Genomic DNA, 25,023 nt, shown 5'->3' on the forward strand with positions numbered 1-25,023 from the left:
CTCCCACATGGGTTACAGCAGTGGTGTCCTTCACATAATGGAGCTCAGGAACAGTGACACAACCCTGGGAATTGCATAAACTCAAGCATACTAGTCAGAAACACTGCAAACCAAGCCTTCTCATGAACGTACATCTATGCTATCAGGTACTCCTGTGTGCTGTCCCTGAGTACTACCATGGTAACACTTCCATGTCACAGCCATACCATGTATCCAAACACTTATCCCATTCACACATCTTGGCATTCCTGGAATTAATGGGCTTTGCTGTTATGTTTAATCCATGATCCCCTTACACCATAGAGCATTCCTGAAGTTAAGCAGCAAGTACCTTTCCCAGGTCTTCATAAATGCAAAGGAAATTGAAAAAACCTTCTCTGGCATCTTGCATATGAAGAAGAAAAATACATGGGTATATGCAATTTTTGGTAAATTCAGCTTAAGATTTCTGACTGTATGTTGCATCCCGGAGTTTGGGTTTAGATTAGGGTTTTTAATTTATGTTAAAATAAGTCAAGTTCTGTAATCCCGCGTTTCCCCCATGTTGTTCCCCTCCGCGGTTTCTGGCCCCATGCTGCCTGCTGCCGGATCTTACCCCTGTGCCGCTCCTGTAACCACCCTGCCGTCCGGCCCCGGGAAACCCCGTGGTGGCCACCCCAAGCCATACGATCCCGCTCAGCCCGCGGCACGGTGCCCGCCCCTGTGGGGTTCTCTGGTTGGTCGCTGTCGCTGGCATCACTGCCACGGCAGCCGCCCCTATTGGGCGGCAGGCCGTGGATCCTCTCGCCCCACCCCTCCATAAAACCCTATCCCGCCAGCACCCAGACGCCATTTTCTCCCATGCGAGTGCCGGGAGCGGTCGCGTCTTTCCATCGAACCGCGCCATGTGTGACCAATAAACCGTTCCTGCTAAGCACGGAGTAAATGGACAAATTCCTTACCTCTTTGCCAGGTCCCTAGCGCACGGTAACAGAGGCTGGCCAGCCCATGCGCCCGAGACACGGAGCCGTGTCTGGGAACCCGTGGCAGCAAACCCCAGCAGCACGTGGAAGCCACGCCACAGCCGGGCTCCCAAGAGCCGCGTGCAACCGGGGAGAGCGAAAACCCACGCCGCAATTGGCACCCAATGTGGGGCCGAGGCCAGCGCTCAGCTGATCGCATGGACGGAGGTTCACCGCGGAGCTCCAGGAACAGCGCTGGGAGCCGCCGCCGCCAGCCAGGGGCCACGCCGCCGCCAAGGGGGGAGCGCCGCCGCCAAGCCAGAGCGTGCCGGACGGAAACCAAGAGTAGGGGCTCTCCAAAGTACGTCAGTGAAGTCTCCGTCGCCCACGGGGGACCAGACAGTGTGTCCTGCGTGGGACGGGAAGTGCAAACTTTCGCAGCCAGGAGGGCAAAAGAAAGGACACTTCCCGGGACTCAGAGACCCTGGTGGCAGCTTTCCTTTGCAGAGACTTCAGTCTAGTACGTATTAGTCGTGGAAACGTGTCCAGCTAATACGGGGAGGGCTGGCCGTGTTCCCGAGGTTGGGACGTGCGGCACGCAGCACGAATGGCAGCCGCTGGAGTCGCCTGCGTTTTTTTGCTTTTTTTCTTTTTTACTGCCCCAGGGCTGAGGTGGTTTGGGTGGAAGAAGCATGGGGACCTTACTATCTGCCCAACAAAAGGAATTTTATTCCCAAGTTAAGGAAATCCTTTTGGTGAAGGGCCCCAACCCAAAATATTTAGTGAAGAAATTTGTCCAGTGGTTGTTCTTTGCTTTCCCCCATCTGTCTACTGAGAACGCGCGCAAAACAGAATTTTGGGAGCAAGTGGGAAAAAGGCTAGCAGAGGGGATCGGTAGGGATCCCTCCATAGAAGGCTGCTTCCCTAAATTCCATTTGTTGATCTCAGATGTGGTAAAATCAGACCCCGCGCGAAACTCGGTTGGGGAAAGGAAAGAACCATCCAGAAAATCTGTTGCTGCCCCTGAATCTGTTTCCCCATCCCCTTCTCCAACCCCTTCTTCCCCTAACCCGGGTGGGCGAGGGGGGGCACCCCGTCGATCTGAGACACAGGGCAGCTCCACAAACGTGGACCATGCTCCTGGCTCCCCCAAGCCATCCCGGCGTCCCTGCCTTAGCGAGATTGGTCGATTCGCTGAGGCCACGACCCTAAACCCTCCTTCCAATCCCTTTTTCCCAGTTGAAAATCCCAGTTTCGGCGCTACCCCGCGCAGTTCTGTTTCTTTAAACCCCTTTCTTTGTTCCTCTGAGGAGGCCAAGGCCACGTGGTTGATCCCTTTGTCTTCCCAAGATGGAGGGCGGCCACATGGCAGGGTCTCTTCTTCCCACAACCCCTTTCTGTTCTTTGTTCCTGGTGTCCCCGCCTTTGACCCAACCCCCACCTGCCTCCCTGTGGGTGTGGGCACCGCCCCCTCGGGAGTTCAGGTTACTCCCTCACCCATTGTTCCCCCTCGTGTGGGCGTTCCCTCCCGTCCTTTGCATGTCATCCCTGCTGAGTCATTGACTCCGCCCTCCCCCACTGGGGAGAGCTCTGCCATCTCCACCCCGCTGCCTGAAGGAGGCAGCCCCCATCCTGTTGCCCGCACCCTGTCCCCATCTTCCCATGGGTCCTGGAGATCTGGGCAGAAGGGAAGAGGGGGGACGGAGGAGCGGGAACCCCTATCCCCATCTTCCCCTGGGGCCCGGAGAGCCGGGCGGGAGGGAAGAGGAGAGGAGGGGGGACGGGAACCCCTACCTCCAAGTTCCCATGGGCCCCAGACGTCTGGGTGGGAGGGAAAAGGAGAGGGGGGGGAATCGGAGCCCCTGCCTCCACAGTCCCATGGTTCCCGGAGACCCAGGAGGGAGGGAAGCAGGGGGATGTGGGTCTCTGAGCATTTTCCAGATTCCGTGGAACGGGTCGAGCCGACAGATGAGAGGCATGTAGAGGGATCGGAGGTTCAGGACAAGTTTGTCCTGGAAGCGGCATCCATGAACACTGCTGCCTTGGATGCCGTGCCTCCAATGAAGGCTGGTCTGAAGCAGCCTCCAGCAAGACGCCAGTGCTTCCACTGCAATCAGAGAGGACATTTTGTTGTTCAGTGTCCATTTCTGGGCGGGGCACCCCCAGGGACAGTGGGAGGCGGGGGGGGGGGGGGGGAGGGAGACCCCATTCCCCCAAAAAAACTGAAGAAACAACGCGCACCTGCCTCGCGTGAAGATAAAAGTAAGGCAGGCCACAGCACGTTAAGGGGAGCTGTGATATACCAAGTAGCTGTGCAGGTCGTAGTTCAGAACATCAGGGTGCCTTTGAGTGCGGCAGATGAACCCACCAGTCGGGGGGTTGCATCAAACCGCAGGCGATGCAAAAAGGACCCTATGATCTCCTCAAAAAATGTTTTTCCCCAAAGTCCCAGGAAAACTTTCCAGCCACCCCAGTCTGTGTGTGTCCCAAATCCCCATGTTTGTAATAAAGTTGTCCCAGTTTCCCTATCCCTAAACACCCTAAGAAGAACCAGCACCAGCACCATCTCCAGGCCCTCTCCACCTGCGTAGCAGTCACTGCAGTTGCAGCAGCAAAAGAAGCTAGGAGAAGAGGCCACCGCTTGAGAGACTGAATCAACGCCACTGCTTTCTTTATATATTTTATTAAGCGGGGAGATGCTGCATCCCGGAGTTTGGGTTTAGATTAGGGGTTTTAATTTATGTTAAAATAAGTCAAGTTCTGTAATCCCGCGTTTCCCCCATGTTGTTCCCCCCCCGGTTTCTGGCCCCATGCTGCCTGCTGCCGGATCTTACCCCTGTGCCGCTCCTGTAACCACCCTGCCGTCCGGCCCCGGGAAACCCCGTGGTGGCCACCCCAAGCCATACGATCCCGCTCAGCCCGCGGCTTGGTGCCCGCCCCTGCGGGGTTCTCTGGTTGGTCGCTGTCGCTGGCATCACTGCCACGGCAGCCGCCCCTATTGGGCGGCAGGCTGTGGATCCTCTCGCCCCGCCCCTCCATAAAACCCTATCCCGCCAGCACCCAGACGCCATTTTCTCCCATGCGAGTGCCGGGAGCGGTCGCGTCTTTCCATCGAACCGCGCCATGTGTGACCAATAAACCGTTCCTGCTAAGCACGGAGTAAATGGACAAATTCCTTACCTCTTTGCCGGGTCCCTAGCGCATGGTAACAGAGGCTGGCCAGCCCACGCGCCCGAGACACGGAGCCGTGTCCAGGAACCCTTGGCAGCAAACCCTGGCAGCACGTGGAAGCTACGCCACAGCCGGGCTCCCAAGAGCCGTGTGCAGCTGTGGAGAGCGAAAACCCATGCCACAACTGTAGTCTGCCATTCAGACAATGCCTTGAGGGCTGCTGGAGATCTCTCTATTTTCCTGATAGGACAGTTGATGTAAGGAATAGAAAAACAATCAGATGAAATAGTCTCTGAAACTCATAAAGCATATGTGGACATCATGATTCAGATTACTTACTGTTGTAAATGGTATGATAGAATTGCAGTGCTTTGCAAATGTGAGATGGCCAAGCTTTATAATTTATCTCCCTTGTTTATAATGAATATAATTCCTTCACAAGCCAGTAGACAGTAAGCTTTCCTTGTGATCTTAGCATTTGCATTTAAATGTAAAAAAACATAGTTTGTTTTTGTATGGATTTCAGTAACCAAGTTACAGAATATGATGATAGTATTTTGCAGACTGATGCATATTTGCTTCCGTATTTGTCCCTACAGTCAGACTTTTATATGTGGACACCACACTCAAATTTAAAAAAAAAACAATTATAAGAGAACACTTTGGCTAGGCATTTTTATTTGGCTGAATTATAACTTAGGATGAGAGGGAGTGACACTTTTACTGAAGCTGGAGGCTCTTCCTAATGCATAACCAAGGGTGATTTTCTTCCACCCAGATTTAATCACCCATACTGAATCAAATAGCTGAATGGTTTTTTTGTGGCTGAACCTACAGATCTATATGATGGTTTCTTTTCAAAGTCATACTATGTAGCGGCCTGAATGGCTACATGTAAAGTCCAGGGTGAAGAAGCAGAAAGGGCCTTTGCATAAAATCCACACATGTTTAATTTAGCTGCGCGGTGAGATGTTCAGAGTTCCCCCAGTACACACATGTCTCAGCTCTCCCTCCCTCTCCAGAGGGGGCTGGGGGTGAACCTGGCCCCTGGGCAGTACAAAGATGAGGACCAATCAGGGAATAGGGAGGGAGTGGCTCAGGGAGATAGGAACAGACATAAGAACAGGGGAAGGAGCCAATGGGGTTTTAAAAGCTTTGAGGGAAGCTTCTTGTGTCTCCCTAAACCAGGGAAATGCCTCCTAGGGTCTCCACAATCATATTTTAATATTAATCTTATCCAGTGTCATGCAAAGTCTTTAGAGTAATAGAAATATTCTTTTTATAGATCCTGTATCTGTTTGGCTTTGTGTAATAAATGTCCGGTGTTATGTTAGCTATTTCTAGAATTTTTTGTTTAATCTCTATCACTTCATTTTTGGATTTTAGGTTACTTAGTTTTCCCTTGAAAATTTGAGTCTTCCATGACAGTAGTCTCTTCACACGCTTTATATGCAGTGATTTGTATAGAGCTGGAAGAGTTATGCACCTATTACACTAGTAATGGGTGAAACTTTAAGTGGAAATGGGTGAAACTTTAAGTGAACAAAATTTGAGATAGTAGGGCTTCACTTATATTATTCAGGTCTTGCAGGTTAAAAGATGAGGTTAAAACTTGGGACAGTTATCTTCCCTGTACTACTAGCTTTGAGCAGTATTTCAGCTCCTGCTGTTCACCACAGCCTTTCAAAATTTCTTAGTAACAATGACAATAGGATTTGGTATGAAAGATAATCTTTACTAGCAGCACTGCTCCTGTAATGCAGTCTTGATTCATTCAGTCTCTGAATGTGAAGAACGCTCTATGTGTGCTTAGAAGATAACTAAATATACAGTGTTTCTCTAAGTATCCACACTCATAGTGGTTGCCTCTTCTGTGCCATTTAGAAAGGGATTGAAGAGGTAAATATGTAGCAACCTCTTTATTACTTTGTTCTCCACAAAAGGAAATTTTTTATTCTAGTATATGTGTATTTTGCATTAAAAAGATCAGAGTATCTGAGACAGTACCTTGAATTGAAAATGTTCCTTGAGGTTGCACTGCTGTAATGGTGACTCAGATTTTTCAAAGGATTTCTAAAATCCCTTGACAAACCAAGAGGCTGGGTGTTGCATCCCGGGTCTGGGTTCAGATTAAGGGTTATGATCTTTGTTAGTTTGCCGGTTCTGTGTACCCTTGTGTTCCCCCCCCCCCCCCACCCCAACGGTGGTTAGCTCCAGGCTGTCTGCCACTGGAGCTTCCCCCTGTCGCTCTTGTAATCACTCCCTGCCATCTCCTGAGGATTCCGTGCCCGTCACCCCGTTCCCACGGTCCCACTTGCCCCGATGCCCTGTGTCCACCCCTGCTGTGTTCCCATTCGTCGCTGGGGTACATGTCATCACCATGACATCTGTATTCATTGGGCGGGAGGACTCCCCATCCTCCTTGTCCCACCCCTATATCATCCCGCTCTCCCCCTGGTCCTGGGGCCCCTTTCATCCACACAAGGTTGGGAGCGGGCTGCGGCTTCTACATCGTGGCTCTCGTGGCCAATAAAGCATCCAGCCACCAGGCGGACGGATTTGGATATTTTCCCTGCCTCTTTGTTTCCTCTCTTGCACCAATGGCAAAGCGCAGCCAGCCCACCCTCGAGCGCAGCAGCAGAAGCACCCAGAAATCGTGGCAAGCGCCAGCCCCGACGAGAAGCCAAGGCGTCCAAGCCAGGCACTTGGGAACTGACCAGGGCTGAGAAAAATAATGCACTGCCGCTGCTGGGTGTCAGAGCCCATTTCAAGACAGAGACTAGAAATTAAGTGAAATTATTCCTATTTGTCTAAAAAGCAAATGTAAACTAAAATGATTGCATATTTTATGTATGGACTGTTCATTCTACAAACATTTTAAAGACATCTATGATAAAAGTAATCCTTAGACCTGTGAGACCAAACATAATCCATTTCCCAGGATACCTTCATGGGAAATCTGGACTGGTCACAGTAAGTAGGGATGAGGAAGCACATCTGTTCTTTACAGGAATGTGGTATGAGATGGAAAGATGCTGCTGGTTTCTTCTGTTTACAGCTGTCATAACAGAGTTTCAGTGCTTATGGAACTTAATGATCACAGCCTGCTAGGTACATCTGCTGCACCTCCCTGCCTCTGCAACAGCAAGGGGTTGTCTGTAGTTTAAAGCAAATGGATTTTTGTTTTGTACTTCTGTGTTGAGCTCCAGTCTTCGTTCTCTCTGGGGGATTTGCCTGTCTTAGAGTGGCTACAAGCAGATAGAGACTCATGCGCATGCGTGCACATGTATGCTGACAAGCACAGTTGGATAAGATAATTGCCTTTTAAGTATTACAGAGAAGAGACGGCCAAAATAATTACAAAGGTAAAATGTATAAAGGGGAATTTTAAGCAGTTTGGCAAAGGAAAAAGCAAGAAATCCTCAGAAAAATTGAATCTTTTTACAGGGGATTTAATTCAAGTCACACAGTACATGATCTATTTGTGAGGTTTATCCTGGGAGATAGCACTGCCCAAGAAATTACACAGAAGGATACCAGTTAAAATTGGCCTGAGCCAGGAAAATATTTCAAGCAAATTTAAGTAGCTTGAAGAGGTGACAATCTAGTTGTTTCATGCCAAGACAATGCAACTTAGTTGTAAGCATTTGCCTTGTTTATGAGGTCCTTCAGACATAAAACTCTGGTACCATAACAGAAAACTAATTTAGATATATTTTTAAACCTCTTACACATCTGAATTATTTTTACCAGAGATTGTTTTTCCCTAAGGGCTTGGATTTTGGGAAGTATGGTTCTACTCCCACTTAACACTGCAGTCAAGGTCCTCAGCTGATGTAAAGCATTGTAACTTCCTTACATTGAGGCAAAGCATCCAAATTATTGACCTACAGGGAAAAATGTCCTAGCTGTCATTTCTCAACCTATTTTTGTCAATTAAAGAGTTTTTCAAACTAAGTTTATTTTTAATTAGTGTGTTTATGTAGCTATATTAATCAGGAGTGATCAGATGATTTGCATAAATAGAAATCCTAACTTGCTGAAAATACACTTTGTTGCACTGAACACATGACGCTAACAGCCAGTAACTATCTCTTTTCAGGCCTGATCACATTTTATTTGTGCTGAATTTCTCATAATGGCTGCTGTTACAAAAGGATCATGGAGCATGTGCTTGTATTTTTTTTTTAATGCGATTATTTTTTTATTTTGCCTGAAGTTCCTGCACTGAAGAACAGTGACTTTATCTTCACCTTGTGAATATTTTGTTGAATAAGCACATTTCAAATTTCTTCACATAGGTTAATTTCTCTGCTATTATTGATTTTTTTAAATGAATTGTGCCTAAAGTTATAGAGGAATCTTTAACACTGTGTGAAACATGCACAGGGTGTGGAAAAGGAGGACAAAAAGAAGAAACACAACAATGAGAAATTCATAAGCATTAACATTAAAAAAGAGATCACATTTAACTGAATATTGTTTTCTCTTGATTATCTTTTGCTCAGTGTTGTATTTCATTCTCAGTAAGTTTTACCCAGAATCACAACTTTTGCTAAATAGATGAAAGGTTAGATTTAATCATATATTCATGATAAATGTGAGACCATTCCTATTGAACAGAAGAATGAATGTAGAATCCTCTGTTATGCCAGATCAGCAGATCAAAGCAATAACTCATTTATATAAAAAATCAACTCCTCCTAAAACCAATGATAAGTAGAGCTGTGTGAAAAGTACTCATCAAACATTTAAACATTTTAGTAGAAATTTCCCTTTCAGTGTTTTTTTATGACGAAGGAGGAAAAACCAAACTGCAGCATATTATTTTGTATCACTTTATTACATCTATTGGAAGGACAGGGAAGTTAACATTTCATCATTCTTACTGAAATCTAGTTTTAATCCAAAACTTGGCTCTAGAAGTCTGGGAAAAAAAAACAAAATAAATGAACCAACCAACCGACCAAACAAAAAAACCCCAACAAAAACTGTGCCACTATGACACAACTGAATCTGTCATCCTTCTAAAAGATATGATAGACCATGGAAAATAGGAAATTAAATCACTTTCCTAAGGAAACTGAACACCATCTCCACTGCAAGTTTGTGAATTCACAGTATTTTTCCATACATTCTTTCACTAATAGAGAAAGAAAAGGGGCAACATTGTGAAATGTGCATTTCTGAATTGTTTTAAGTCTTAATGAAGGATGCAAAGTATGAATACTTCCATTTGGTTTATAAGTAACAGTTTCCATGAGAAACTACTAAATAAACAAATTTAGTTTAAAAAATGGGGAGTCAATACATCTAGTATCCTATTTTCATACCTGTAAGCCAGCAAAACTCCACGAGCTTACCTTTGCCAATCTTACTCTTGGACTCAAATACTTTTCCAAGTGCAATAATATTGTTATCTGTTATTCAGTATGCTCATCTCCATTGCTCTTTCTGTGTTCTGGAAATACAGCTCCAGAAAGCAAGGAACTGTACTCTTGTGAAACATTTTGCTTAAAAAAAAAAAAAAAAAAAGGAAGAAGACTTAATTTGCTGTGTGCATTCAGACTGATACACTAAGTTCAGTCTGGTAACATGTTTCCTATGCACAACAGCATTCAAATCAAAGAAAAAAAGAACAAATAATTTCCCAAAAATCTTGCAGAAAAATGTTTCCTTATGTGTGGTAGCACTTCAGTTAGGGGGTTTTGTATCACTTAAATATATTGGAAAAGTTACAAGCTATTTTTAAACCCTCAGGAAGATTAAAAAAAATTAAGCACAGTAATTATCACTGTCTGCATAAGGATATATTGTTATGAAATGAATGACATCATTGCTGACATTAGATCATAACTTTTTTTATGGTTGTTGAAAGAGCTCACTTTGACAACTATAAAACCATTTTCCACTAAATTGCAGATATTTAAACCTTATTTAAATTGTAATCAATAGATCTATTTGGCACAATCTGAAAGAAATACTGGTTGCCTAGTAGGTCATTTAGGTTCTGAAATTCCATAAATGTTTCTTCAACAATATGTACTCTCTGTTGTGGTAGAAACTTCATGCTGCAGTAATATGAACTATGACTTCAGAATGGGTGAGGGGTGCTTCCCTGTCTCTTTTTGTCTTTGTTGAAGGTTGTGTTGTTAGAGCACCTAGAATAGTTGCAGACTTTGTGACTTTTAGGTAATAAATAAGACTTAAATAACTGTACTTGCTATTTGATGTAGCGTATGTGCTCTCATATTTTTATACTATATTCCAAGAATACAGCAGAGCTGTACTCTGTTTTTCATGTGTTGATTTAATTCCACTGCATAGATGCACCAAGCTACAACTGGAATAAAACAAAATGCCTGACTAATGTAACAGAGGGTTACACACTATTCCTAAGCACCCTCCCTTAGGACCTAAAATTTTCATCCTCTGCTGTTCCTTGGTCAGGTGGTACCCATAATATTTTCATCTCCTGGTTGTATTGAACTCTGTGCACTTAAACTCTTATTAACAGAACTAAGCACTTAGAAACTTTGCTCTTACTTAAGGTCTGAGTCTCACTGGAATTTGCAGGCCTACTGGAATGACATAGTTTACATTCATATATGATTGTTAACATTTCAAAAGATTTTTCTGAGAAGGGAACACTTTTTTTTCCCTGTTAATTTTATTTATAGCAAATCTATTAAGAGAAAGGGGACTACACTAGTAGTTATGGTTAATTAGAAAAAGGAAAAAAATCAGAAAAATGCCTTTAAGGAAACTATAAATAAAAGTTTCCATAGTTTCCAAAGTTTAGTGGTGATTCCATTGCTGAATGTATGTTTTGACTCCTTTCAACAAAAATAAATGTAGGATTAAATTAATTACATTGAAAATTTCACTTTAGACTACTGGTTCTGCCTCATTGATGAGATAATTATCAATGTTTCAAGGATTTTCAAGTCTTAGCTGTTTTAAATTACTTGATAATAAAATAAAATAAAAAAAAGAATAAATAAGAGCCAGAGAAAAAGACAGAAGGAAATTGCAGAATGAGAGAAGCACATGAATCCCGATCCTTTCTAGGAAAAGAAAGACATTGGCTGAAAGTCACATTGTGTCTTGGAAATCCTTGGAAACTTGGGGGAAATTTCACCAAAGCCGGAAAGATAACAAAATCTCTGCAGATTCAACAGACAAAGTGCTGCTATATGAGAACCCTTAGAGAGTTCTCTTCCCTTGCACACATCGACTTGCGGTATTGCTATTTAATTTAAACTAGAGAACCAAAAATAAGGATAAGAAACAGAACTGTGGCGTCGCACTCTTTCTCCCGGGTTCGGAGCAGCTCCAGTGCCCTTCGGACACCTGGGTCTGCTGCTTCTCTCCCGTGTGCCGCTGCTGCTGGCACACCGGTCAGGGTCTGCTGGGTTCTGTCGCCCACGCAAAGGTCCGAGGCAAAGAGGGAAGGAATGTCCAGATCACCCACGAGGAAGGCGGGAAGGCTTTATTGTCGCTAAGAGCTGCGGTGGGGGGTAGCAACCCGCACTTCCCTCACCACGTGGGGGAAATGGCGCTGGGACCTGGGAAGGAGCGGGATGATATAGGGGATATGATAGGGAGGGCAGACACCCCCCCGCCCAATCCGTGTGGGTGCCGCGGTGATGATGTAAGACGGCAACCAACCAGGACACCACAGGGGCGGACACTGAGCCTCGGCCTGAGTGGGATTGTGGGGATGGGGCGGCAGACACGGGGTTCCTGGGGCTGGACGGGGGAGTGGTCACAGGAGTGGCAGAAGGGAAAGCCCAACGGCAGGCAGCATGGGGCCAGACACCGCGGTGCGGGGAACAACACGGGGGAAGCAGGAGGATACACAAGACTCGGCTAGCTAACACAAATAAGAAACCCTAAAACCCAATCCCAGGATGCAACAGAGAACAGGTCAGTGAAGCAGGAATACGTAGTGAGATCACACCATATATGCACTTATTTAAATGAGGAAATATGGAAAAAAATCCCTATCTCAGCTTCCCAGCTTGGCTGTCTACTAATCTGTGGTTACCTTCAGACACTGCAGAAGATATAATATTAAGGAAAGTTTGGAAGAAAAGAAACCGGTATTGAAACTGATACGCAGAGCAATTAAATTATGTATCGAACTTCCCCATATTTGGAAAAGCTTTAATCTTTTCTGGAGAAGACTTATCCCAAATGGATCTTCCAAAGCCTCAAACTATATTAAGTCTGACAGGGAGCAGAAACTTTCTTTCTACTGTATTGCCATCAGGAAAAAAAAAAAAAACAACACAAAAATGATGCTACTTCACTTGAGGTGAAGCTACAACCCTTTCAATGAAGCTTGAATAGGAAGTGCATATAGATTGACAGCCTTTCAGTCTCACATATTCTGTGCAGAAATGCCTGCTTTAAAATTCTGTGCCTTTCTTTAAAATTTTGCAATTATAGAGTCTTAACTATGTGGCACCTGCCTGACTTCATAAAAAAGTGGATTAATTACTCAAATATTAAACCCAATTCCTGTACAATTAATTTTAGCCAGAAACACAAGTATAGAAACATGAGACTTCGAAAAAGTACTCAGTGACCTTCCATTCTTACAACTTCATTATATATCATTTATGACTATTAAGGTTGTGGAAAAGACGCACAGTACTGATGACTAAGTTTGATAAATCTGTCCCCCCAGGATAAGCAACCTCTCTTGCAGACCTCTTCCTGAAGGTGTAGACATCTGCACTGTTCTGTCTCTTTAATTTACAAAGCCTGAGCCCAACCCAAATACTGACTGTACACAGATGTTGGTCTTCTCTCTCCTCCAGTCCTAGTAAGAAAACACTATGCCCCTTGTTGTCTAAAGGCAGTGACCAGGCATTTCCCATTTGGCCTTGTTAAGAGTAGAAGACAAATTTCTTTCAGCTGTACCACCAATACTCAGCTCTGCAAGACCAAGGACAACTTTGCAAGTGTTAGAATATCCAAAGTCATATTGATTTATGCCTAAGTGCTTGCATTCTGTGGTGTATCAGGGAATACTCAACCTTTCTTTCACCTCTACAAGTAAAAGAGACTTTGGGACACCTTAGACCTCTAAACTATCAAAGCCATCACTTTCTTCCCCTGCAAGGGGACAAACAGAAACAGAGAAATGCAGAACCCTCTCCAGAGAATTAAGAAAGAAAGATGGCCCAGAATTAGACGTTATCTGTTGGAATTTAACAATAATGTAATGTGTTTTTTTATATTCTAAACTGGCCCAAATTTAGATGTTTTTCAAGAGCTGCATTCCAAAATACCAACAATAAGCATTGCATGTTATGCACAGATTGCACTCACCAAAATTGCTAGGTGTGTTTCTCTGTATCCACATGTACCAGAAAGTCTGTTAATGCATATCAAATTTGTGGAGTAGAAGGGAGGGTTAAATCCAGAGGAAGAAGCAAAGTTGTTTCTTTAATTTCTGGGGCTCCGTTGCTATCAGAAGTGTGCAATTCAGTTTCAGGAATAGAAAAAGGAAAAGTAGCCTCTTTTTTGCTCATCACAGCACTCTGAAATGCCACAAGGCGAGGAGGACTTCCTGCCACATATAAACTGCCTTGCTGTTTCAGAGCATATGTTATGAAAGATCACACAATGTTCTATGTATCCTACCATGAGTAAGAACAAAAGGACAAGTGGAGGAGTTGAAAGTCGCACTGATTTCAGACTTGCAAGCACTTATATTTGGATAATATTCCCTTACTTCAGTGAAAATAGCACTAACAGAAAAACTAACCCAGTGTGGCAAATAGTGCAAGAACACTAGGCCTGATCTTCGGCAGGATAGTTATCCACCCTGCTGGCTTTCAGAAGCCACTGATCCATTGTGTTATTGATGTGCTAGTGCACAGTACCTTCATTAAAAGAAGAGGGATGAGGAGACTGACATAGGTTAAATCCTCATCTTATGTTTCAATCCACATTTTGGACACCTGCAATTCCTTCAAGACAATCAAGCTGCTTATTTTCTCAACATACAAATACATTTATCAATGTTCTTCCTTGTGTCCTCAAAACAGTGTTACGTGTATTCAGTGTTACGTATTCACTACAGTGAATACGTAGTGAAGCGTTCATATGCAGTGTTCAACAGGTATGGCTTAAGCAAGCAGTATAGTTTATCAGCAGGAGATTCAGGCTCTATTTTCTATTTCAGTGTGTTTATAGGAAAATGGAAGGACAAAAATGGAAAGCTTTACTTTTAAAAATCTGGTCCCAACCACTACACTGTTTTGGACTACTCAAAGAATATACTTTCTGCAGTGTTTGTGGTCTGAAAAAAAAGACCCCCTTTTGCCCTCTTTTTTTAAATGTTTTAAGGCATGTTATGTATTTAAAAATTGTCTCCCTCTGTAGTACCTTTAGGATATTATCAGACTACACAAGCTGTATCTGAGGAAGCAGTGCATCTATTTAAGGCGCTTCTTGCAACCAACCTCTGAAGCAGGGCAATCAGGTTCATTGTTGAAGGACCCCATCAACACCTGGGTTTCATAAAATCCTGATTCTTCCACTGAATACCCCAAAACCACCTCTGTCGTGAGTTCTGGACATGCCCAGTTTTCTTTCTGAAAGATTCTGGAAGTCTGGTGGCAGCAAGAGCAGGGGGATGAGTGTATGTGTCTGTGTGTTTGGGTGTGCCTGGACAAAGTTTCTGAATGAATGTTTTGAATTTTGTGTGTGCATTGTGGTGGCTCAAGGTTTGATAAAGAGACTGCCATAAAAAATTCCTGCCTCCAGAGGATCTATTGCTTAATGGTGGTTTTCCTTTTAGTTTGAAAACAGCTTGTTTAAGGCAACATTTATCTACAAGATCCAAGTGGTTTACTACAGCTTCAGAAAGCTGAAAAAGTGAAACCGTACAATGTGTCTTTCTACAGATATTTTTTGCACAAACTCACCAAATCTGATGAATAAGTGAAATTCAAAAACCCGAAAAACATGTCAGTAAGAGTAAGAAATAAATTAACATATTGGAAATTGGGAAAACACAGGTATTCTGAAGAGATAAAAGGAGGGCTAATAAATTAGGTAAATATGCTAAAATACTCTTCTATGAGGAAGTATTATAAAACAGGCTTTCAAAACAGCTCTATTGATCAAATTGGAGGGATAGAGATAGGTCTGTATTAAATGAGGAAGAAGATGGATAAGACAAGTCCTAAAGGCAGAAAGAGAAAGGAGAGAAAACATTTATGAGAAGATTGTTCTGGTCTGGAGGAAAGGATGAAGGGATTTTAAGCAGAGATCTGAGGGGTAAATTAATATAGAAATACAGCCTAATGGATGTTTCTGGATCCTGTCTCTACAAACAGGCTGGCATTTCAGAATAGCAAAGACAGAATGCAAGTCTTGAAATACCTTTAACTTTATGATGATTAGTCAATTAAGAGTAGACTTTCATTTTAATATGAAAAAATAGTCTTAAAATATAAATTTCACTTCTACAATAGTTCTTTTAAATTAAGATAACAGTGTTGCATGACAATTCAGGTCAGCGGGAAAGTCTCCATTTTGGCAAGCTCAGTTAAATGGTCAGACCAGGTCTTAGAGCATTTTCCTTTATGTCCCAGACTGGGAAACAGCACCACCTCTCTGAGCACATCCTCATTGCCCAGCTGTCCTCTTGGGCAATCAGCTTTTCTTATCTCCAGCCCCTCTGGCTCTGCTCAGCTCACCAGAACCCAGGGAGAGCTCAAGTCTGGCATTGCTACCAGATAGAAGCAGAGACTATACCCGTGTGTGTCATGGCCAGGTGGATGATGTGCTCAGCCTGGTGGAAGAGCTCAAAAAGGAAAAAGGGAGGCTGAGGAGTATCAGGAACTGTGAGAGAAATCAACCAGTGGAGATTCTTCCATCCCTGAGAGAAATGCAGAGGATGGAGGTTCAGCAACAGTCAGAGGAGCCCTGACCCTCTTAGAGGAGACATAAAAGATGGGGGCGAATGGAAAAAGTCCTTACATTGACAAGAAAATGATGGCCAAGGAAAATCCCCATCCTTTTTATTGGACATAGAGGGGAACATTTCCATCAAGGATGAGGATAATGAGGTACTTAATGCCTTCTTTGCTTCAGTCTTTAACAGTAAGAACAGTTATCCTCAGGGTAACCAGATCTTGACTTGGCAGACAGAATGGGGAGCAGAACAGACCCCCTACAATTCAGGAGGAAGCAGTTAGTGGCCTGCTGTGCCACTTAGACACTCACCAGTCTATAGGATTGGTTGGGATTCACCTGAGGGTACTGAGGGAGCTGGTGGAAGAGCTCAGCAAGCCACTCTCCATCACTTATCATCAGGGAGGCCAGGGGGACTGGAGGTTGACCAGTGTGATGCCCATCCACAAGAAGATAAAAGGAGGATGCAGGGAACTACAGCCCTGTCAGTTTGATCTCAGAGCCCACAAAGTTTATTGAGCAGATCATCTTGAGAGTCATCATCTGGAACATGCAGAACAACCAAGGCATCAGGCCCAGCCAGCATGGGTGCAGGAAAGTCAAATCTTACGTGACCAACCTGATCCCCTTTGATGACAAGGGTGACCTCCTTGGTGGATGAGTATGTTGTCGATCTGGACATCAGTAAAGCCATTGATAGCATTTCCCATGGCATTGTCCTGGACAAGCTGGTAGCCCATGGCTTGGACAAGCGCATCTTCACTGGGTTAAGAACTGTCTGGATGGCCAGGCCCAGAGAGTGGTGGTGAAAGGTGCTGCATCCAGCTGGCGGCTGTTCACCAGTGGTGTTTCCCAGGGATCTCTGTTGGGCCCAGTCCTGTTTAACATTGTCACTGATGATCTAGATGAGGGGATCAAGTGCACCCTCAACAAGTTAGGCTAGATGTTGCATCCCGGGTTGGTTCAGTTAGGGATTTTTATGAATGTTAGTTAGTCGGTTCTATGTACCCCCATTTCCCCCGTGGTGGTTCGCTCTGGGTCACTTACCATTGGAGCCTTCCCATGTCAATCTTGTAGCCACCCCCTGTTCATTCCTGAAACTTCCATGTCAGTCAGCCCATCCCCGCAATCCCATTAGTCCCGGAACCCTGTATCCACCCCTGTTGCGTTCCCATTGGCTGCTGTAGTCCATGTCACCCTCCCATTGCCCATCCCCATTGGGCGAGGGGGGCTTCTGCCCCTGTCTGCCTGCCCCCTATATAACCCCATGGTTCCTTTGTTTCATCACCATCTTGTCCATGCAGGTGCTAGGAGCAGACGCCGCTCTCCACTGCAGCGGCGACACGTGGTAATAAAAGCTCTCCAGCCACATAGGATAGGGTGTGCCATTCCTTTGCCCCTTTATCTCCTCTCAGCGTCAGTTACAGAGCGCGGCTAGCCCACGCTGGTGCACTCAGCGGTAGAGCACCCGGACACATGGCAACCCTGGTCTGGCCAAGAGGCAGCACCTTTAGCTGGGCTCCTCAGCCGTCCGGACCAGGGTGAGAAGAACGCAATGCCGCAGCTAGACTGATGGGCTAAGATCAAGAACATGAAGTTCAAAGAGGGATAGTGCTGGGCTCTGCACTTGGGTCACAACAACCCTTTGAAGTGCTACAAGCTGGGGAAGAGTGTCTAGAAAGTTTCCCTGCAGAAAAGGACCTGGGGTGCTGATCAACAATACCTGAATGTTAGCCTGGAGTGTGCCCAGGTGGCCAAGAAGGCCAATGGCATCCAGGCTTTGTACAAGCAATAATGTGGCCAGAAGCACTTGGCCAGAGACTTTTCCTCTGTACTCAGCTCTGGTGAGACCACTGCTTGAGTCCTGCGCCCAGTTCTGGGCCCCTCAGTTAAAGAAAGACATTGAGGTTCTGGATTGTGTCTGGAGAATCACAATGAAGCTGATGAAGCGTCTAGAAGACAAACCCAATGAGGAGCTGCTGAGGGAGCTGGCATTGTCTAGTCTGGAGAAAAGGGGGCTTTAGGAGGGAGCTTAACACTCTGCAACAACCTGAAAGGAGGGTGTAGCCAGCTGGTGGTTGGCCTCTTAAGAGCATACAGTTTTAAGCTGTGCCAGAGGGGTTTCAGACTGGATATCAGGAGGAATTTTTTCACAGAAAGACATGTTAAACATTGGAATGGACTGCCCAGTGAGGCAGTGGAGCCAACATACCTAGAGGTTTCAAAGAAATGACTGGTTACAGCACTTAAAGTAATGGCCTACTTGACCATGTAGTGATCATCTTTTCCAACCGAAATGATCTTGTGATTTTGGGACTCACTCCATGATTTTGTTAGTCTTAGATGTGAAGCTGAACAATATCCTTTTACCCACTTTGGATCATAGGTGCAGTGTTTTCTCTCCTCCCATTTTCCCACACCTTCATTGCACTTCAAAGCTGTTACTGGCTTTGGGAGTGCATCTTCCAGATAATTTGGCACTCTTGGATGCAGGCTATCTACTCCTACAAACTGGTGCATGTCCAACTCATACAAGTCAAACTCATGTCCTGACTGAATCTAAATCTGTTGCTAATTGTTCTCTTCCTTGAACTTAGTTCCTAAATGTAGAACCATGGGACACTTTTCTTGCTGAATTCTGACACTTGGGATGTGGTAAAAGGAAAAGACCATGTGGAGAACAGGATCATCACCAGAGTATGCAGGGGTACAATAGGAAAATCAAGGCTCACTTGGCATTGAATCTGCTAAGGGATATCAAGAACAAGAAGAAGGGCTTCTACAAGTACATCAGCAACAAAATGAAAATTAGTGAAAATGGGCATCTCTGCTGAATCAGATGTGTGTCCTGATGACAGAGACACAGAGAAGGTAGAATTACTGAATGCTTTCTTTGCCTCAGTCTCTGCTGCTGAGGTCTGTCTTCAGGGATCCCAGACCTTAAAGGTAAGAGAGGAAGGCTGAAAAAAGAAAGACTTCCCATGGTAATAGAGTTGATTTAGAGATTGACTAGGAAGACTTAATACCCATAAATCAAGCCATGGGAACCAAGAGGATACTCTACAGGTGCATAGGGAGCTGGCAGAGGTTGTTGCTAAGCCGTTCTCCATCATCTTTGATGAATCATGGAGAACAGGAGAGTAATACAGATACTGAAGAAAAGTCAGTGTTAATCCCATCCTCTAACAAGAAAGAGGACGAGAGAAAGAATGGCCAGTCAGCCTCACCTCCATTGCTGGAAAGGTGGTGAAACAGATCATTTTGGAGGTCATCCCCTAGCCTGTAAAAGAAAAAATTTTTGGGAGTAGTCAGCATGGATTCACCAAAGGGAAGTCATGCTTAACCAATCTGACAGCTTTCCACTATGGCGTGGCAGAATGGGTCAAAAAAGAAAGAGGGTTGGGTGGTTGGTACCTACCTTGACCTCAGCAAGGCTTTTGGCATTGTCTCCACATCTTCATAGATGAGCTTAGGAAATGTGAGTTAGATGAATGGACATTGAGGTGGATCAAAAATTGTCTGAATGTCAGAGTTTAGAGGGTCATGATCAGTGGAGTACAATTCAGTTGGAGTGTAGAGGTAGAAACTCTTTTTGTCCTAAACCTGTCCCACCAGACTTAGAAATACTGTCCATACATGCAAGATGGTATATGGAAAGTTAAGGCTCAAGTGACGCTAAGTTCTTCCCTTGAATCCTTTCCCTTTCACCACTCATGTATTGTCAGTTTGAGTTAGAGCTCTGTCATGAGTTTCCCACTAATCAAGCCACTCTCCTGTTCTCCTGCCTAAGTGTGCCTTCTTTTGCATTTACTTCTCCATCTTTAAAATATATTTTTTTTAGTATTAAGCTATTCTGTTGTTGAAACTTCCTTTGCATTTATAATGTTACAGTGTATGTTTTCAGTTTATTTTGTCAGTTGGAACCCAGCAACCTGGGAATAAGGATTTTATCTTCATTTTCATTCTACATTGGAGATGGGGCATGATCTAGGGCTCCAAATAGTTAACTGTGAGACTTCTTGTCTTTTTCTGGTTTGAGAACAGCTTTTAATACAATCATATATTGCTAGGCCATTAGCATTGTTTTTGCAGAGTGGCAGGGTTTGTTCATTGTTATCAGGGTTGCAAAAATTACTTCTGAGATAGAAACATGTTTTGTACAGATTGGACATGTACAAAGAATGAACTTACCTAGGATATGACAGGTTCTTATTTAATTTTTGAGATTTAATTTTTGAGATTTAATTAATTTTCTTCTGATTTTCATTATTACATTCCTTTTTATGGTAGCTGCTCTGTGAACAAGAGGTATCAGCTGTGTGAAAAAAAAGGCCTTGTTCTGTCTGAGGGAAAGTAAATAAGTAATCATGTAAAGACAATTTTTCCCATTCTTCCCTCTGCTCAGTCCTTTTTTCTGAGGGTACCCTTGCTCTTGCCAAGAGCCAAGTATTTTAACTGAAAGGCCCTGAGCTATGAGATAGCAGGGATTAGGTTAGAGAACCATCTGTAGTTTAACACTGTTAGGAAAAATTTCAAAAATATAGAAGAGAGAAGGGGGTCCACAAATTATAGACTTCTCCAGATAGGTAAGTGACTGCTCTTAGTTGTTCCCATGTTAAGGGTTAAGATTAGCAGGAATTATAGATTTTTTTTTTGTTTAGTTAGTTTGTTTAGGAAACAAATGATTTTTTTCTGTGTTTTCCTTTTTATTCAGTTATCTTACTGCTATTATTCCCATAGTAAATAACAAAAAAATACATTGATGCAAAATACTTTGTACTTACAGAAAATACTTCTAATCTAAGTACTGCCTTTTTCCTCCCCACACTTGTTCTTTCTTTTTGATCTTTTTACCTCTCTAATACATCACACAAAAAGACACTATCAACATGTCAAGGCCAGATTTTAAAAGGAAATATTTATTTGCAAAAGCTGTGGTATTCATTCCTTTTGTGAATTACCTCTGTCTAATAGTGCACATGTTACTTCTATGGATTATTAAATCTCACAGGATGCCACCCTGAATAAAAAGTACTGCATTCTTCATTTTGCTTCCATAGCTGAGAGCTGGAAATGCTTTATTTGCTCAAAGTGATTATGAAATAATTGGAGCTTAATATGCGATAAAGACGTCTTTCAGTGAAGTGGTGTTTTGGCTCCTGGTTTTTCACATGGGAACCTCTGAATCACAATAGATTTATTATCTAACAGTCTCAGGTAATTATTTAAGAGTCGTTTCTGCATAGTTGTGACCACAGTAGACATACCTGTGCAGCATATTAGGAATGATGGTCGAGGAAGATGTAATCTGACTCTCCAGTTATGGCTCTCCCTCTCCTATCTATTGTAACCATCCTGAAAAGATAATAGGACATATTGTTAGCAGACTGTTTTTTGATTTCTAATTATTTCTTGGAAGTTTTAGGAGTCAGTGAAATTAGATTATTTGGGCATAATGTCCACAGGTAAAAATAAGAAGGAGAGGTTTGGGTTATTAAACAGACTACCCAGACTAAAATATTCATCCGTCAGAATAAATGTAAGAAAAGGATGTTTATACCTAGACCAATTTTTTTCTCATTGTTTTTTAAAGAAGACAGCAGCATCCACAGAGGTTTCTATCTATCATCAGGAAAACATACTTTTGGTGACTTCAGATCTTTTAACATTCAGACTAAATACAGGGTTATTAATTTTTAAACCTGTTTTCATGGCTCTTTGTATACACTGTGTCTCAAATTTGATGGTATATTAAAAATAGCAGTAATCGTATCTGATATTATTAATTTCAGTGAATTCTAAACACATTAAGATTTAACCTTTTCTTGTATTCCATGAATATTATTAGGTGATGAATGCTTTTTGAGAGGTGGTAAGCATGTTCCACATTTAACACAACTGGACCATTTAGGAATTATGTGAACTTTTATGTACGTATAATGCAATGGGAATCATCTATCTGAACTTTTAAAACTATGTAAAATTCTCCATATTTCCTTGAGAAAAGCAAGTTCTTCTTTGTAAATACTGTGAGTTTCACAAAAGCATTGTATGCCCTGAAGCATGTCCACATCACTTTGTAATAATATAAAGAGGTGGTGGGAAGAAATCTTGGCCAGCAGGATAATTCTGTGATAGTTCTTCCAAATAGTTGCATCCTTCATCAGACTGTAGTTAGCAGTTGGGGGTCAGGCCTGCTCAGGGAAACCAAGGTCAGATCCTAAAAAAATTTTTGCAAATTTAATTGCATTTCTCTTGTCTTTGCCTTTCTCTACACTTTTGGTGTTAGACTTTGTTATTTGCAACATCCTGTTTATTTTTCTGAAACTGGGTATGGTGTCAGAACCATGTACATTTGCAGACTACATAGTATATATATTAGTATATATTATATATATATTAGTATATATGTGTATATATATATATATATACACATAGTATATATTATATATATACACTATATATATAGTATATATATATATATATAATATATTTTTCTTAGCCATAACTCCAATCAGTTGCTATGTCTGAAGTGCAGCTGCTGACTTGGCATTCTTTTTTATCATGTGGTGCAGTATCTCTCTGGGTGAGTATTGACCTTTTTCTTTTCTACATAATTTTTGACTCTCTTATCATCTGACTTTCACTCTTGAAAGTTGAAGTCTTTCACAGTAAATGGTGATGAAACCTTGAGTGAACCATGTTTATCTATCTACTTCTGCACTTAGTATTAGCTGATCACTTGAGACATCAAAGCATTTGCCCCCTTTTTGCAAGTGAGATACTATGTATTGTCATTTGTATTCACCTCCGGCAGATGCTGAGCCTCTGTTCATTTCATCAAAGAACTATTTATGAGGCTGTAAAAAAGATTAGTTTCTCTGAACAGCCTCCAAATTAAACTTTTAAAACTTTAATGTTGGTACAAAAGAATAATTACAGTTATAAACCATTAAACAATTAGAGTAAATTTATAGTATTGGAGGAGAAAATTTGCAGCAGTGGTTAAATGCAATAAATTTCCTCTGAAGAGCATTTCCACAGAAACATTTCTTTCTGGGAATTAAAAAATGTAGTGCTTTATTAACAACATAAAAATTCACAGATTATGTCTTTAGACATAAATAAGATAGGAAGATGCATATTTTTATACAATGCTGTCAAAACCATACAGTACATAGTCACATGTTTGTTTGTCTGTTTTTACATCAGAAAGTATGGCTCTCTGAATGCACTTGTTATATTAGACCACATATACTATGTGATCACTTGTTACATTATACCACATATACTATGTGAAAGGCAGACAATAGTTCACAATTTTTTTCCACACATTACCCCATGCCTTCAGAGCAGTTAACATCTATGAGGCTTAGTCAGTCCTTCAGATAATCCTTAGACATTTCCTGTTTTTCTCTGTTACTATGCCCGTGTTTTAACATTATGCAGAATAATCTCACTTTGGTCCTCCAAATTTTTCCAATCATAGAGAAAATTTTATGGAATTCTACCTCTGCTTAGACTATTGATACCTTATAACCCTCTGTTTTCTAGAAATATCCTCAAATTAAATTAATTTCTTTGAGACAAAGTCCAATGTCTATCAAAGGAACTAAAAGGATTCACATTAGTATATCTGAGATTTGATTAATGCTTATTTTGACTTTAATAATTGCATGCATGACCCTATTGGAAATATTGGAACTTTTGTCTTTTCAAACAAAATAGGATAAAACATACCTCTTTCAACACTTCATGCCCAAAAAGAAGCAGTAGTATTTCAGAATCCTTAGCTAATTTTCAGTTTGACTGAGTTACATAATTCATTATTCACAGCAATTCATCATATAATTACAATTGTTTAAAGGGGACAGTAAAACATCTCACTGAAATAGAAAAAATCAGAAATATTTAACTAAACAGGTAAATTGGATTGTAAATATTTTGGTGAGAGACTATTTTTTATGATTACATGTTTGCACATCACAATAGGACATGGCCATGATCTCACAGTATAAGAAATGATGTGTTGGTATTTCACAGTAAATAATTATACAAATAAATATAGTTATATAATTCATTGTGCAGACTTTGTGATGAACTCTGTTGCATGTTTACATTATAATAGGCACCACTATCTAGTATAAAAATCTCGTATTTACCTTAACGGTGCAGTGGTTTTTTTTGCATCCTCTCTTAATGAAGGCCATGGAATTATTATATTCTTATTGATAAAAAATACTGATTTGGACAGTATTTACTAGTCTTTTCATCAGTGAATCAGAAATAAATAAATTATTACATCTGAGTGGATAACCAGACTCTTAGGTGTCTTCCCTAGGTTTAGATGCACTTTTTTCAAGGGTACTAGATGCTACATAGTATTCTCGCTGAGACAATTCAGATATTGTAAGTCTCAGCCCAAGGTCTCTAAAGAATATAAATGAAGACAATGCAATGGTTTCCTGCATACTATAGGGGACACTATTGTAAGAGATTTAAAGATGAAAAATACCTTATACATACATACCTCATACTTAAAGATGAAAAATACCTCATACACTGTTGAGATCACTGATTTTTCCCACTGCAGCAAAATGTGAAAAGAAGCAAATCTGCACCACTGAAGCCCACCCCCACAACAGAACATGCCTTCTGGATTCTGGGAAATTGGACTGTGGGTTAAGCTATCTAATAGGAACTTGAGATAAGATAAAACTGTTACTTATTATCCAGATATCCTAGGTCTAGGGTAAAGCAAACAAGGCTGGAGGACAAAGTATCCACAAGGTAAGCCACCTCAGGGGATGTGCTGAAGGTTGGCTCTGGATGGGTCCAGAACAGGGAGGCCATGGCCCCAAGATTAAAGATGGGAGGCCCACCCACTTCAAAAAAAAGAAAGACAGACCAGAGGACTAATTGACTAGGAAGTAAAGAACCATTTAACCAGTAGATGAAGAGAATGTGTAGC

The 25,023-nt window shown here is 42.4% G+C and overlaps 1 long non-coding RNA gene across 3 annotated transcripts; it reads right to left on the reverse strand.

Moving 5' to 3' along the window:
- Positions 1-8,936: 8,936 nt before the first annotated feature.
- Positions 8,937-24,675, reverse strand: LOC128782154 (uncharacterized). 3 transcript variants are annotated; one of them, XR_008428674.1, is made up of 5 exons: positions 24,583-24,675; positions 21,320-21,407; positions 19,280-19,332; positions 9,476-9,625; positions 8,937-9,039 (listed from the first exon to the last, which is right to left on the reverse strand). It is a non-coding gene; the product is annotated as an uncharacterized LOC128782154 (long non-coding RNA). The 3 variants fall into 3 exon arrangements; XR_008428673.1 differs by having other exon boundaries at positions 8,937-9,625; XR_008428675.1 differs by lacking the exon at positions 19,280-19,332 and having other exon boundaries at positions 8,937-9,625.
- Positions 24,676-25,023: the final 348 nt, after the last annotated feature.

The sequence above is a fragment of the Vidua chalybeata genome, chromosome Z, assembly GCF_026979565.1.
Source record: "Vidua chalybeata isolate OUT-0048 chromosome Z, bVidCha1 merged haplotype, whole genome shotgun sequence".
NCBI lineage: Eukaryota > Metazoa > Chordata > Aves > Passeriformes > Viduidae > Vidua > Vidua chalybeata.